This window comes from Hypomesus nipponensis, chromosome 3 (genome assembly GCF_054491055.1).
Source record: "Hypomesus nipponensis isolate SF chromosome 3, ASM5449105v1, whole genome shotgun sequence".
Lineage (NCBI taxonomy): Eukaryota > Metazoa > Chordata > Actinopteri > Osmeriformes > Osmeridae > Hypomesus > Hypomesus nipponensis.
In genome coordinates this window covers 772,501-785,000 of record NC_140363.1, presented here as the reverse complement: position 1 = coordinate 785,000, position 12,500 = coordinate 772,501, and the positions used below count along the sequence as shown (strand labels likewise).

General features: G+C 42.1%; 5 non-coding genes and 17 pseudogenes across 5 annotated transcripts; all 22 read right to left on the bottom strand.

Annotated features, from left to right (window-relative positions):
• Nucleotides 1-6,047: 6,047 nt before the first annotated feature.
• Nucleotides 6,048-6,166, bottom strand: LOC146298196 (5S ribosomal RNA; annotated as a pseudogene).
• Nucleotides 6,167-6,342: 176 nt separating this feature from the next.
• LOC146298195 (5S ribosomal RNA) lies at nt 6,343-6,461 on the bottom strand (annotated as a pseudogene).
• Nucleotides 6,462-6,646: 185 nt separating this feature from the next.
• Nucleotides 6,647-6,765, bottom strand: LOC146298194 (5S ribosomal RNA; annotated as a pseudogene).
• A 172-nt stretch (nt 6,766-6,937) lies between these two features.
• LOC146298193 (5S ribosomal RNA) lies at nt 6,938-7,056 on the bottom strand (annotated as a pseudogene).
• A 170-nt stretch (nt 7,057-7,226) lies between these two features.
• On the bottom strand, nt 7,227-7,345 carry LOC146298192 (5S ribosomal RNA). Its single transcript, XR_014745604.1, has one exon. It is a non-coding gene; the product is annotated as a 5S ribosomal RNA (ribosomal RNA).
• Nucleotides 7,346-7,519: 174 nt separating this feature from the next.
• LOC146298191 (5S ribosomal RNA) lies at nt 7,520-7,628 on the bottom strand (annotated as a pseudogene).
• Nucleotides 7,629-7,804: 176 nt separating this feature from the next.
• Nucleotides 7,805-7,923, bottom strand: LOC146298190 (5S ribosomal RNA; annotated as a pseudogene).
• A 168-nt stretch (nt 7,924-8,091) lies between these two features.
• LOC146298189 (5S ribosomal RNA) lies at nt 8,092-8,210 on the bottom strand (annotated as a pseudogene).
• A 168-nt stretch (nt 8,211-8,378) lies between these two features.
• On the bottom strand, nt 8,379-8,497 carry LOC146298188 (5S ribosomal RNA; annotated as a pseudogene).
• A 170-nt stretch (nt 8,498-8,667) lies between these two features.
• Nucleotides 8,668-8,786, bottom strand: LOC146298187 (5S ribosomal RNA). The gene has a single exon (XR_014745593.1). It is a non-coding gene; the product is annotated as a 5S ribosomal RNA (ribosomal RNA).
• A 179-nt stretch (nt 8,787-8,965) lies between these two features.
• On the bottom strand, nt 8,966-9,084 carry LOC146298186 (5S ribosomal RNA; annotated as a pseudogene).
• Nucleotides 9,085-9,270: 186 nt separating this feature from the next.
• On the bottom strand, nt 9,271-9,389 carry LOC146298185 (5S ribosomal RNA; annotated as a pseudogene).
• Nucleotides 9,390-9,563: 174 nt separating this feature from the next.
• Nucleotides 9,564-9,682, bottom strand: LOC146298184 (5S ribosomal RNA). The gene has a single exon (XR_014745582.1). It is a non-coding gene; the product is annotated as a 5S ribosomal RNA (ribosomal RNA).
• Nucleotides 9,683-9,865: 183 nt separating this feature from the next.
• Nucleotides 9,866-9,984, bottom strand: LOC146298183 (5S ribosomal RNA; annotated as a pseudogene).
• A 186-nt stretch (nt 9,985-10,170) lies between these two features.
• On the bottom strand, nt 10,171-10,289 carry LOC146298182 (5S ribosomal RNA; annotated as a pseudogene).
• Nucleotides 10,290-10,463: 174 nt separating this feature from the next.
• Nucleotides 10,464-10,582, bottom strand: LOC146298181 (5S ribosomal RNA; annotated as a pseudogene).
• A 176-nt stretch (nt 10,583-10,758) lies between these two features.
• LOC146298180 (5S ribosomal RNA) lies at nt 10,759-10,877 on the bottom strand. The gene has a single exon (XR_014745571.1). It is a non-coding gene; the product is annotated as a 5S ribosomal RNA (ribosomal RNA).
• A 170-nt stretch (nt 10,878-11,047) lies between these two features.
• LOC146298179 (5S ribosomal RNA) lies at nt 11,048-11,166 on the bottom strand. Its single transcript, XR_014745549.1, has one exon. It is a non-coding gene; the product is annotated as a 5S ribosomal RNA (ribosomal RNA).
• A 181-nt stretch (nt 11,167-11,347) lies between these two features.
• On the bottom strand, nt 11,348-11,466 carry LOC146298178 (5S ribosomal RNA; annotated as a pseudogene).
• Nucleotides 11,467-11,652: 186 nt separating this feature from the next.
• On the bottom strand, nt 11,653-11,771 carry LOC146298177 (5S ribosomal RNA; annotated as a pseudogene).
• A 172-nt stretch (nt 11,772-11,943) lies between these two features.
• Nucleotides 11,944-12,062, bottom strand: LOC146298176 (5S ribosomal RNA; annotated as a pseudogene).
• Nucleotides 12,063-12,242: 180 nt separating this feature from the next.
• LOC146298175 (5S ribosomal RNA) lies at nt 12,243-12,361 on the bottom strand (annotated as a pseudogene).
• Between the last annotated feature and the right edge of the window lie 139 nt (nt 12,362-12,500).

The following is a 12,500-nucleotide window of genomic DNA, read 5'->3' as shown; positions in this document are numbered from 1 at the left end:
GCCAGTCCGCTGTCTGTTGAATAATGTCAGAAAAATTGCCAGAAAGACAGCGCTTGGATCGGAAGGATCAAGGCTGTGGTTTCGTGAGTGTCCAGGGAGACAGGAAAAATGGCAAAGGTATTTGTCATAGTTTACAGACAGAATCAACAGCGATGGCGGCGGGTACAGGCTAGTAAAGGAATTGCAGCTTGACATATGAGATCAGAGATGAGTAACCGCATAACGCATGCGTAGAGAAATTGAGAGATTGAAAAAGACGCAAATTTAGAGAAATTGGCGAATTTGATATTAATTTGGTGATTTTTTAAAACATGTTACGTGATGAGTATTTTGAAATATTTGCTAACAAGGTTTTTGGTTGTTTGAGTACATTTTACATGAGTTTCAGAAATTCCGAGGAAAGGTGGGGGCTAAAAGTGTCCCGTTACGTTGAAGTTTTACAAAGGTGATCCCAGAGGGTAATTCTGCATAAATATGTGAGTATTAATGCTGAAGGATGTGTCCGTTTGGATGAATTCGAAGTTTGGTGGTTAACGAATGCGTGATCAACATTTGTTGTAATTCCTAGCCAAACAGGGAGGTTTTTGGAGCCTTTCCGACCAGAACTTGTATTTATAAGCGGCATATCTGTGTGAAGGTATTCAATAAGAATGCAGAAATTACACCCCTGGTTTAAAAATTGGTTCTAATACCTACAATCAGAAGAGTTATAGAGCAAAAATAAGTGAATAGAAGGTAAACGCCAACTATCTGTGTTGTTTAAAGAAAAATACGTTTTTGCTTTGTTCCAGAGCGCGCTGTTTGTTTGATTCGAGTTTGAAGCGGGCGCTGATGGAAACAGTGATAGATTTGAGTTATTAAAAAATTAAGAGTAATTGAGAAAGTAACAAGAGTGTTGCATTAAATCATAATACAAACTATAAAATATTAAAATTAAATATTTTCATTTAGGGTTTTTGGTCCGCAAAATTGAGATTTGAAGAATTGTCCGTGCATTACGCATGCCGAGGGCACAATGGCTGGTAAATATAGGAATATTCAAAGGCGTATTCTGTATTACATGCTTTGATAAGACTTTTGAGAAGTTATAGAGTAAGGTTTTGTTTTACGGGCTTATTTTACTCTTGTTAAATTGTGAATTTAAAGGTTTAAAACAGAAAAAGGGAGAATTTATATTTTCTTTTGTCTTAAGGGCATTGTTTGGTTGACGTGATTACGGAGCGAAATACTGGCATGAGTGACTTAGGTCTAGGATCAGTTAACTGTCCGAACATTGATTTGATAAAACAACATTATGATAACGATAGTTTAAAGCAAATTAAAATGTGGCTCAAAGAATTAACAGAAGGCTAATTTTGAAATCAAACGGCGAGATTCAGTCAATAATGGCAACCTTGTGTGTTATGGGAACTTATGGGAAGTTTGTGTTTACACAGGAAGGTTGTTTTTTTATTTGGCGAAGGAATGTGTTTTGTTTAAGGATTTCAGTTCATTTGGAATTGTAACTTTATTATCTACATCTGATAACCACGTGCACATCAAATATCCATTGACATGAAAACAATTGATGGCACTTTTCTAGTTGGGTTATTTTGAAGCTGTGTGTTTTCACAAATGTTTTATTTTGGTTTGAAGAAATGTATGTAAAACATTATGAGGAAATGATTAGAAAGTTACATAAGATTGGTTTAAGAGGATCATGAAAGGTTATAAAATGAAACAAGAGAACGTTTTGTGGTTGTGAAGAGATGATTGGTTTAAAGACTTTGATGTTCTAAAAAGGGAACTATTACTTTAGGTATATGGGAAAACATTTAAAATCAAAAAAGTAAAATGTAGGATTTTTAAGAGTTTTGATAAAGGTATTGGATGCAATTTGGTTACAAATGAGAAAGAGAGAATAACTAAAATATACTTTTATTTGGAGATTGATTGTAATTTGATTTTAAGTTTTACTGGATGTTTTATGAAGAGCCTGACACAATGTTTGGGATAAACAGTTGGTCTGTGATGAGATTGTATTAATGAATGGTATTAGTGCATAAGGAGGGTTATTATAACCTTTGTTCTGAAAGAATTTGGGAAGACTCATTAAGTCTGATAAATTGTGGTTATGATGGTTCGTGCTAATTAGCTTGTTTTGGACTGCAGCCAAAGCAGGTTATGAAGTTCTACCTATCTGACCTTTATAGAAAATATAGTTGGGAAAAAATGTTTGGTTAATAGCTACATTAAGAACAATATGTGGTTTATATTTTCATTTGAGAAACATACAGAATAAATTCTGGTTTGGGATGACAATGGTTTTTATCATATCTTTGACAAAAAGAGGTGTGATTTGGTTAAACAGAGAATCTAAAATTATATAGGTCTTAAACTTAACAGGTTTTAAACAAAGAAAGGTTTTTGTAGTGAAAGAAATTAGACTAACAGTTGATTTTGTTTAAAAGGGAACAAAGAAACAGATTTCTAGACATAAGTAATAGGAGTTGAATATCAAATGATGAGGTATTGTCTTGTTATATATGTTTGCTCAACAATGGATAAATAGGGCAATGATCACTTGGAAAGATAAGAATTCTGAAGAACTTGTGTTGGTTCTACTAGAAGTAGTCCAAATTCCTGAAGAGGTGGATCAAAACGTTACAAAATGCTAACTAGAAAAGAGATATCTTCTGCTAAATTCTGTTCCAGGTGAAGCAGTAAACCAAAGCGTGGATGAGTTAAACCAGGAGATTGGGTATTGATTAAAGTTATTAAAAGAAAGAACTGGTCCAGCCCAGGTGGGAGGGACTGTATCAGGTACTACTCACCACACCCACTGCAGTCAAAATAGCAGAGAGGACGTCTTAGATGCATTTGTCACATTGTAAGAAAGTAAGGGACATTGATACAGGGACTGATTAGTTACGCACCACAGTCTTGAGGCACAAGTCTGACTACAAAGGGGAGTCATTCTCTTAAAGAAAGGCGCGTCTCAACCTCAGTGAAGAAACCAACAGCCAACAGAGACATAGGGTGTAGACTAAATAGGCTAAAAAGATAGGAGACAGTAAGCAGGGACAGGTAGAAAAGATGGATGACCTATTTCCTCATCCGTAGTATTGTGACATCCGTGGTACCATATTTAGCTTACTGTTGCTAATATTCATAATAGTCTTCCCTATACTATGGTTTGAAAAAGTGATTGCTCCTGTATGATGCTCCTAGTGGAAACAATAGGACAGATAAAGACAACGCTGAGACGAGCAGAACACACTAGTATTAAGAACTGGATTTACTGACAGAAAATTAGTGGTTGGAATGGATAATGTTTAAACTCGCAAAAAGGGAAGTCCGATTGTCTTGCATGCGCCAAGCTAGACCTCAACTAGGCACAGTGCTATTCCGGCTGATTCAACAGATTACACAGGGTATAATGTGTGCTTCAACATTATGACAATAGTTTTATGTTTTCTGGACAATGAAATAGCATCTCATTACTGTTCGCTATGGTTAAAAGATGCAATGTTTTAACCTCAGTGACTATCTACAAGGAAAGATATTGATTATGAAGAATTTGTTTGCTCAACTAGATGTTCATACTGATAACACTGATTTTATTTTTCTGGGAATGCTAAAACATGTGTGGTAGCGAAAGAGGCAGCCATACAAGTCTGTCTGTCTTGACATTAGAAAAGGTATAATGGGGATGAGACTGTCTTGAGAGATATGCAAGAATTGTCACCAAAATGAGGGGTTGTGTAAATCCACAGGAGGAACTTATGTTACTGAAGAATCTATTTCGTTATGCTATAATATTGAGCCATGAGATTCATCATGTCTCAACAGGAGGGAGTGATAACGAAAGAGTGTTCACAGCATATGGATTTGCAAACTATTCAAGAAAACTTTAAGAAAAAACTTTTTTAGCATACCCGATTTGAGTGAGAGCAAGATATGCATGAACTTTATTGAGCTAAAGAAATGTTGTAAAGATTCAGGAATGGGCCGATGACGAGTCAGTTGCTTTCAACTGACCTCTGTGAGAATGTAATTTTAATTACTATGTAGTCTACTTCTTCTGAAATTCGCAGACAGGAGAAAGATGCTGTCTCAATCCAGTGAGAGGTCCCTGACCTAAGGAGACTGGATTGTGGTGACGGATTTGACACGTTAAGTCCTGGAAAATGACCCAAGGTGAACGAGGTCATTCCTGTCTAGTTTCAGAGGTGATAAACAAGGAGATATCATGGTACACGTGAGTCAAGCGTGCATTTTGTTTGACGTCAAAATAAGGAAAACTCCGCGCTGTGCCTGTAGTACAGTGCGTTGAGGTTGCCGTTGTAACTAGACTACATCTTCTACGAGAAGATTACACAATCACCATGCACACAATCATGGCATCCGTTTCAACAAATGGGACTTTGAGAAACAAGGAGAAGTAAAGATTTAACTGTTTCATTGATAACAATGCAAATGTTAAATAGATTTAGAAGTGAAGTTTTAATCTTGAGATAAGTAGGGAAACTTTTCTGTGGAATAAAATTTAGGTACAAACACTCCTATCATGATACGTTCTACCAGTTACGTAAATATGTTCCAGTTGATTTGTTATGTTCCAGGGCAGAAGTTTGAATGTTTTGAGAACAGTTATGGACTGTCGGAAGAGGTGATAACAATGCTGTTTCATTTATGTGACTTGATGAAGTATTACTTGGGAATTGCATTAAAGCTTCATGTTTAGTTTTTGAGAAACTTGGTTATACTACAGAAAATTGATATTAATTTGAGAAGAAACAGAAATTGATAACATATAATGAGATTTCAGGATTTGTGCCCAAGTGATGTCTTATCATGCAAAGGTTGTAAAAGAGTTAGCAGCAGGCTGGAAAGAAATGTCTGTTGATCGTAAGTCCTGACTGCTCTGTAGGAGATCACCTTCGGGGGAGGGGGAGAAGCTTTTGCCACCTATAAAATGGGGATAAGGTTGACTGGGGGAGTACATTTGGAGACAAAATCTGGGGTGACTTAAGGGTTAAACAGGTTTTTGTTTGGGTAACTGAGGTTTATGACTCCCTGACCTGGAGAGAAATGCTTATCACCTAACCTGGAGAGGAAGAGCACAATCAGGGCCTGTCTTAGAAAAACCTGACTGACAGTGTACTGAATGTTTGATGGTTTTAGAGATGACCATATTGACAACAAGTAGGCATACTCTTATATCCTGAAAATTTCTGTATTGATTTCTTTGTTGCAATCTTTGTTTCAATTTGATTTTGTGTGGTTAAGGAGATCTGAGATGAGGTCCAACTCATCAGACGTCAAATTACAATTCAGCTGCGTGATGACGGGTTTTACCCAATACCATGGGCTTCCCTCATGTCCAAGCATTCACACTACTAGACTATAATGCTGTGTAGTCTTATTGAATTTTATACATTTTTGATTTTTATGAATTATTTTATTTTATGTATTTTTATTTTATTGACTGTGTGTAGGCGTGGTTTTGGAATAAGACATTTTATTCAGGATAAACAGGAGGGATATGTTGGGAAAATTGAAGATGTAGCACATTTATCCTGTATAAGAATGATTCTGTGTTCAGCATTCCTTTGTGTGTAGAGAGAGGCCTACCCCCAAATCTGAACTTTGGGGAACACGAGGCATATGTAAACAAGGTGACCTGGGCTGACCACTCTCTCTTACTGGAGAGGCCATAAAAGATGTCTGGCCTTATCTGTGTTGGGTGAATCATGTGGTCAAGCTTACAGGGGTCAAAAGGCACACACACTCAAACACGCACGCACACACTCCTGCGCCAGGTCTATGCAAGGAGCCAATGAAGAAGAGCAATGGAACATTTGCATGCCTTTGTCTTAACCAATGACTGTAAAGAGCGGTTCTGCTTAAATAGCTAGCTAGCACAACATGCTAGCGGACAAACTTTGTATTGCGATCAGACTTTGTCTCCTTGCTGGCAAGCATTAAACTATTGTACTTTCTTTGAATCCGACGACTCTGTGCATTACTTGAGAAATTATCCTAACAAAGTGAATGAGCAAAAGAGCATACAGCACCTGGTATTCCCAGGCGGTCTCCCATCCAAGTACTAACCAGGCCCGACCCTGCTTAGCTTCTGAGATCAGACGAGATCGGGCGTTGCCAGGCTGGTTTGGCCGTACGAAATAAGTTGACAACCATAGGCTACTTATCCATATACAGATTTGGCAATTGACAATGCAAGGTGGTCTCTCTCTCTCTCTCTCTCTCGTGTCTAAATGAAAACAGCTTCCAGCCCCTTTAATGAAGGACTACTTGTGCATATTGCAACATTTCAGTTTCTAAGTGAATGAGCAAAAGAGCATACAGCACCTGGTATTCCCAGGCGGTCTCCCATCCAAGTACTAACCAGGCCCGACCCTGCTTAGCTTCTGAGATCAGACGAGATCGGGCGTTGCCAGGCTGGTTTGGCCGTACGAAACAAGTTGACAACCATAGGCTACTTATCCATATACAGATTTGGCAATTGACAATGCAAGGTGGTCTCTCTCTCTCTCTCTCTCTCTCTCTCTCGTGTCAAAATGAAAACAGCTTCCAGCCCCTTTCATGAAGGACTACTTGTGCATATTGCAACATTTCAGTTTCTAAGTGAATGAATCAAAAGAGCATACAGCACCTGGTATTCCCAGGCGGTCTCCCATCCAAGTACTAACCAGGCCCGACCCTGCTTAGCTTCCGAGATCAGACGAGATTGGGCGTTGCCAGGCTGGTATGGCCGTACGAAATAAGTTGACAACCATAGGCTACTTATCCATATACAGATTTGGCAATTGACAATGCAAGGTGGTCTCTCTCTCTCTCTCTCGTGTCAAAATGAAAACAGCTTCCAGCCCCTTTCATGAAGGACTACTTGTGCATATTGCAACATTTCAGTTTCTAATTGAATGAGCAAAAGAGCATACAGCACCTGGTATTCCCAGGCGGTCTCCCATCCAAGTACTAACCAGGCCCGACCCTGCTTAGTTTCCGAGATCAGAAGAGATCGGGCGTTGCCAGGCTGGTATGGCCGTACGAAATAAGTTGACAACCATAGGCTACTTATCCATATACAGATTTGGCAATTGACAATGCAAGGTGGTCTCTCTCTCTCTCTCGTGTCAAAATGAAAACAGCTTCCAGCCCCTTTCATGAAGGACTACTTGTGCATATTGCAACATTTCAGTTTCTAAGTGAATGAGCAAAAGAGCATACAGCACCTGGTATTCCCAGGCGGTCTCCCATCCAAGTACTAACCAGGCCCGACCCTGCTTAGCTTCCGAGATCAGACGAGATCGGGCGTTGCCAGGCTGGTATGGCCGTACGAAATAAGTTGACAACCATAGGCTACTTATCCATATACAGATTTGGCAATTGACAATGCAAGGTGGTCTCTCTCTCTCTCTCTCTCGTGTCAAAATGAAAACAGGTTTCAGCCCCTTTCATGAAGGACTACTTGTGCATATTGCAACATTTCAGTTTCAAAGTGAATGAGCAAAAGAGCATACAGCACCTGGTATTCCCAGGCGGTCTCCCATCCAAGTACTAACCAGGCCCGACCCTGCTTAGCTTCCGAGATCAGACGTTGCCAGGCTGGTATGGCCGTACGAAATAAGTTGACAACCATAGGCTACTTATCCATATACAGATTTGGCAATTGACAATGCAAGGTGGTCTCTCTCTCTCTCTCTCTCTCGTGTCAAAATGAAAACAGCTTCCAGCCCCTTTCATGAAGGACTACTTGTGCATATTGCAACATTTCAGTTTCTAAGTGAATGAGCAAAAGAGCATACAGCACCTGGTATTCCCAGGCGGTCTCCCATCAACGTACTAACCAGGCCCGACCCTGCTTAGCTTCCGAGATCAGACGAGATCGGGCATTGCCAGGCTGGTATGGCCGTACGAAATAAGTTGACAACCATAGGCTACTTATCCATATACAGATTTGGCAATTGACAATGCAAGGTGGTCTCTCTCTCTCTTGTGTCAAAATGAAAACAGCTTCCAGCCCCTTTCATGACGGACTACTTGTGCATATTGCAACATTTCAGTTTCTAAGTGAATGAGCAAAAGAGCATACAGCACATGGTATTCCCAGGCGGTCTCCCATCCAACTACTAACCAGGCCCGACCCTGCTTAGCTTCCGAGATCAGACAAGATCGGGCGTTGCCAGGCTGGTATGGCCGTACGAAATAAGTTGACAACCATAGGCTACTTATCCATATACAGATTTGGCAATTGACAATGCAAGGTGGTCTCTCTCTCTCTCGTGTCAAAATGAAAACAGCTTCCAGCCCCTTTCATGAAGGACTACTTGTGCATATTGCAACATTTCAGTTTCTAAGTGAATGAGCAAAAGAGCATACAGCACCTGGTATTCCCAGGCGGTCTCCCATCCAAGTACTAACCAGGCCCGACCCTGCTTAGTTTCCGAGATCAGAAGAGATCGGGCGTTGCCAGGCTGGTATGGCCGTACGAAATAAGTTGACAACCATAGGCTACTTATCCATATACAGATTTGGCAATTGACAATGCAAGGTGGTCTCTCTCTCTCTCTCGTGTCAAAATGAAAACAGCTTCCAGCCCCTTTCATGAAGGACTACTTGTGCATATTGCAACATTTCAGTTTCTAAGTGAATGAGCAAAAGAGCATACAGCACCTGGTATTCCCAGGCGGTCTCCCATCCAAGTACTAACCAGGCCCGACCCTGCTTAGCTTCCGAGATCAGACGAGATCGGGCGTTGCCAGGCTGGTATGGCCGTACGAAATAAGTTGACAACCATAGGCTACTTATCCATATACAGATTTGGCAATTGACAATGCAAGGTGGTCTCTCTCTCTCTCTCTCTCTCTCGTGTCAAAATGAAAACAGCTTCCAGCCCCTTTCTTGAAGGACTACTTGTGCATATTGCAACATTTCAGTTTCTAAGTGAATGAATCAAAAGAGCATACAGCACCTGGTATTCCCAGGCGGTCTCCCATCCAAGTACTAACCAGGCCCGACCCTGCTTAGCTTCCGAGATCAGACGAGATTGGGCGTTGCCAGGCTGGTATGGCCGTACGAAATAAGTTGACAACCATAGGCTACTTATCCATATACAGATTTGGCAATTGACAATGCAAGGTGGTCTCTCTCTCTCTCTCTCTCTCTCTCTCTCTCGTGTCAAAATGAAAACAGCTTCCAGCCCCTTTCATGAAGGACTACTTGTGCATATTGCAACATTTCAGTTTCTAAGTGAATGAGCAAAAGAGCATACAGCACCTGGTATTCCCAGGCGGTCTCCCATCCAAGTACTAACCAAGCCCGACCCTGCTTAGCTTCCGAGATCAGACGAGATCGGGCGTTGCCAGGCTGGTTTGGCCGTACGAAATAAGTTGACAACCATAGGCTACTTATCCATATACAGATTTGGCAATTGACAATGCAAGGTGGTCTCTCTCTCTCTCTCTCTCGTGTCAAAATGAAAACAGCTTCCAGCCCCTTTCATGAAGGACTACTTGTGCATATTGCAACATTTCAGTTTCTAAGTGAATGAGCAAAAGAGCATACAGCACCTGGTATTCCCAGGCGGTCTCCCATCCAAGTACTAACCAGGCCCGACCCTGCTTAGCTTCCGAGATCAGACGAGATCGGGCGTTGCCAGGCTGGTATGGCCGTACGAAATAAGTTGACAACCATAGGCTACTTATCCATATACAGATTTGGCAATTGACAATGCAAGGTGGTCTCTCTCTCTCTCTCTCTCTCTCTCTCGTGTCAAAATGAAAACAGCTTCCAGCCCCTTTCTTGAAGGACTACTTGTGCATATTGCAACATTTCAGTTTCTAAGTGAATGAATCAAAAGAGCATACAGCACCTGGTATTCCCAGGCGGTCTCCCATCCAAGTACTAACCAGGCCCGACCCTGCTTAGCTTCCGAGATCAGACGAGATTGGGCGTTGCCAGGCTGGTATGGCCGTACGAAATAAGTTGACAACCATAGGCTACTTATCCATATACAGATTTGGCAATTGACAATGCAAGGTGGTCTCTCTCTCTCTCTCTCTCTCTCTCTCTCTCGTGTCAAAATGAAAACAGCTTCCAGCCCCTTTCATGAAGGACTACTTGTGCATATTGCAACATTTCAGTTTCTAAGTGAATGAGCAAAAGAGCATACAGCACCTGGTATTCCCAGGCGGTCTCCCATCCAAGTACTAACCAAGCCCGACCCTGCTTAGCTTCCGAGATCAGACGAGATCGGGCGTTGCCAGGCTGGTTTGGCCGTACGAAATAAGTTGACAACCATAGGCTACTTATCCATATACAGATTTGGCAATTGACAATGCAAGGTGGTCTCTCTCTCTCTCTCTCTCGTGTCAAAATGAAAACAGCTTCCAGCCCCTTTCATGAAGGACTACTTGTGCATATTGCAACATTTCAGTTTCTAAGTGAATGAGCAAAAGAGCATACAGCACCTGGTATTCCCAGGCGGTCTCCCATCCAAGTACTAACCAGGCCCGACCCTGCTTAGTTTCCGAGATCAGAAGAGATCGGGCGTTGCCAGGCTGGTATGGCCGTACGAAATAAGTTGACAACCATAGGCTACTTATCCATATACAGATTTGGCAATTGACAATGCAAGGTGGTCTCTCTCTCTCTCTCTCTCTCGTGTCAAAATGAAAACAGCTTTCAGCCCCTTTCATGAAGGACTACTTGTGCATATTGCAACATTTCAGTTTCTAAGTGAATGAGCAAAAGAGCATACAGCACCTGGTATTCCCAGGCGGTCTCCCATCCAAGTACTAACCAGGCCCGACCCTGCTTAGCTTCCGAGATCAGACGAGATCGGGCGTTGCCAGGCTGGTATGGCCGTACGAAATAAGTTGACAACCATAGGCTACTTATCCATATACAGATTTGGCAATTGACAATGCAAGGTGGTCTCTCTCTCTCTCTCGTGTCAAAATGAAAACAGCTTCCAGCCCCTTTCATGAAGGACTACTTGTGCATATTGCAACATTTCAGTTTCTAAGTGAATGAGCAAAAGAGCATACAGCACCTGGTATTCCCAGGCGGTCTCCCATCCAAGTACTAACCAGGCCCGACCCTGCTTAGCTTCCGAGATCAGACGAGATCGGGCGTTGCCAGGCTGGTATGGCCGTACGAAATAAGTTGACAACCATAGGCTACTTATCCATATACAGATTTGGCAATTGACAATGCAAGGTGGTCTCTCTCTCTCTCTCTCTCTCTCTCGTGTCAAAATGAAAACAGCTTCCAGCCCCTTTCTTGAAGGACTACTTGTGCATATTGCAACATTTCAGTTTCTAAGTGAATGAATCAAAAGAGCATACAGCACCTGGTATTCCCAGGCGGTCTCCCATCCAAGTACTAACCAGGCCCGACCCTGCTTAGCTTCCGAGATCAGACGAGATTGGGCGTTGCCAGGCTGGTATGGCCGTACGAAATAAGTTGACAACCATAGGCTACTTATCCATATACAGATTTGGCAATTGACAATGCAAGGTGGTCTCTCTCTCTCTCTCTCTCTCTCTCTCTCTCGTGTCAAAATGAAAACAGCTTCCAGCCCCTTTCATGAAGGACTACTTGTGCATATTGCAACATTTCAGTTTCTAAGTGAATGAGCAAAAGAGCATACAGCACCTGGTATTCCCAGGCGGTCTCCCATCCAAGTACTAACCAAGCCCGACCCTGCTTAGCTTCCGAGATCAGACGAGATCGGGCGTTGCCAGGCTGGTTTGGCCGTACGAAATAAGTTGACAACCATAGGCTACTTATCCATATACAGATTTGGCAATTGACAATGCAAGGTGGTCTCTCTCTCTCTCTCTCGTGTCAAAATGAAAACAGCTTCCAGCCCCTTTCATGAAGGACTACTTGTGCATATTGCAACATTTCAGTTTCTAAGTGAATGAGCAAAAGAGCATACAGCACCTGGTATTCCCAGGCGGTCTCCCATCCAAGTACTAACCAGGCCCGACCCTGCTTAGTTTCCGAGATCAGAAGAGATCGGGCGTTGCCAGGCTGGTATGGCCGTACGAAATAAGTTGACAACCATAGGCTACTTATCCATATACAGATTTGGCAATTGACAATGCAAGGTGGTCTCTCTCTCTCTCTCTCTCTCTCTCGTGTCAAAATGAAAACAGCTTTCAGCCCCTTTCATGAAGGACTACTTGTGCATATTGCAACATTTCAGTTTCTAAGTGAATGAGCAAAAGAGCATACAGCACCTGGTATTCCCAGGCAATCTCCCATCCAAGTACTAACCAGGCCCGACCCTGCTTAGCTTCCGAGATCAGACGAGATCGGGCGTTGCCAGGCTGGTTTGGCCATACGAAATAAGTTGACAACCATAGGCTACTTATCCATATACAGATTTGGCAATTGACAATGCAAGGTGGTCTCTCTCTCTCTCTCTCGTGTCAAAATGAAAACAGCTTCCAGCCCCTTTCATGACGGACTACTTGTGCATATTG